Source organism: Leptonychotes weddellii, chromosome 5, assembly GCF_054177405.1.
Source record: "Leptonychotes weddellii isolate Sample4059 chromosome 5, ASM5417740v2, whole genome shotgun sequence".
Lineage (NCBI taxonomy): Eukaryota > Metazoa > Chordata > Mammalia > Carnivora > Phocidae > Leptonychotes > Leptonychotes weddellii.
Genome location: NC_138373.1, coordinates 100,896,266 through 100,898,601, shown reverse-complemented (window position 1 = coordinate 100,898,601; position 2,336 = coordinate 100,896,266).

Sequence of the window (2,336 nt, the reverse complement as noted above, 5' to 3'; positions counted from 1 at the left end):
TAATTCGATAAATATCTAATACTGAGTTTGTGTTTTAACAGATGGGATTTGAAGCCTTTTGAAATGTAGGTAGTGCTTCCTTGCCCTCTAAGATAGTATTTCAGCTCTAAAGAATTGTTACAGTGTCATTCTTTTGGTGCCTCACCATGTTGTCCATGCTTCTAGGACAAATGTGACTGCTATAGGGTACCAGAGATGTGAGGTAGTAAGCTTTGTCATTTGGTGCTCTTCCTGGCAAGATGGAACTGGAAACTCCAGAGGGTGATATTAGTTACTGTGCAATGTATACAGCTAGTCCTCACTCACGTGGAGAAGTACTGTTTAAAAGCTTGTCAATCAATTGCTTAATAGGAATCATTGTGATTTGTATATAAATCCTTGGGAAATTTTACTGCAGTATAATTTATGTAATAATACTATTGATTTCCAGGTTTGTTTAGTAAAACTTTGTGAAATGAAACCAGACCAAAGACCTCCCTTAACCCACCCCAGAGCATATGAGGTATCTCATCAGTCAAGGAGCGAGACATAAAGCAAAACCAGGACACATATAGAAAAAAGGTGATGGTTATCTTTGGCACTTCTTGTTTCATATTTCCCCCCAATGCCAAGTGCCCCTTATAAAGTAAGGGACTTCAACTAATACAGACTATTTAGAAGCTTGTATCTTGGTTACATTGACTGGCTTGTCTTTTTCCTTTCTTTCTTTCTTTCTTTCTTTTTCTTTCTTTTTTCTTTCTTTCAAGCAGTCTCTTGCTCATTTATTCATTCATTTGTTCATGTTTTTCACTATCACATTCTAGTAACCCTTATGGGCTATTTATTATGCTTGGTACCCTTTGTCTGACTCTGAAATTAACACTTCTCAGGGAACTTTTAGTTTGGGCAAGAGCCAACTAATTTCCTCCACATAATGGTGTTAATATCTAGAAACAAACCTATTCTATTATGTTTCCAGAGCTGTTTAAATTTTGAAATAGAGACTAAAGAAATAAATCAATAATGGTCATGTTTCAGGAATGAACCACAATAAAAAATTGAAGTTTTAATATAAATTTTAAAGCACCTGATTGAGATGACATTGACAAAAAGCTGAACATATTTAATGTATAAATTTGCTGAGTGTGGAGATAAGTATACATCGGTGAGACCACCACTACAATCTATGCCATAAATATATCTATCACCTTCAAAAGTTTCCTCCTACCCTCTTTATTTATTATTTTAACTTTTTTTTAAATCATTTTAAAGATTTTATTTATTTATTTGAGAGAGAGAGAATGAGAGACAGAGAGCATGAGAGGGAGGAGGGTCAGAGGGAGAAGCAGACTCCCTGCCGAGCAGGGAGCCCGATGCGGGACTCGATCCTGGGACTCCAGGATCATGACCTGAGCTGAAGGCAGTCGCTTAACCAACTGAGCCACCCAGGCGCCCTATTTTAACTTTTTGTGTGTGAAAATAACATTTAAGATATATCCTGTTAGCCACTTTTTAAGTATATAATACAGTATTACTAATTATGGTCATGATGGTATATGGTAGATCTCAGGACTTATTCATCTTGTGTAACTGATTTTGAACCCTTTGACTTATACCTCCCTATTTCTCCTCCTTTCAGCCCCTGGTAATCATATTCTACTCTCTGCTTCTATGAGTTTGACTATTTTAGATTCCTCATATAGTTGTTATCATGTAGTATTTTTCCTTCCGCATCTGGCTTATTTCACTTAGCATATAATCCTCCAAGTTCATCCATGTTGTTGCAAATGGCAGGATTTCCTTTTTTAAGGCTGAGTAATACTCTATTACATGTATATGTGACATTTTCTTTATCCATTAATCTGTGATGGACTCTTAGGTTGTTACCATGTCTTGACTACTGTGAATAATGTGGCAATGAATATTGGAGTGCACATATTTCTTCAAGAGGAAACTTTAACAAGGAAAGTCCTTCACTGTCAGCCAGGCCAGAGATTCTGGGTAGGCTGGTTGATGGGGACCATGAGCAGGCTGGCTGATGGGGTATGTGGGTTGGCATTGTGCCCTTTGCTGGGGTTCACAGGCAGGCAGGTGGTGCTGGGATATGTGGGCAGGTAAATCTGGGGCTGGCATCTGTGGGTATGCTTTCTCTCTCTTTCCCCCATGGGAGAACTTGCGGGTCAAGGATCTTCATGCAGTTCTCTATGCTGAGTTGTGAGAAGGTTGACATGGGTAAAGGTATTTCTTACCCTTTCAAATGTGTCTTTTCTTATTTCTGTGTTCCTCCAGAGTGCTGTAATCTGTCACCTGGATTCCAGATCGTTCATAAAGGTATTTTCATCCATGGATGGTTGTTA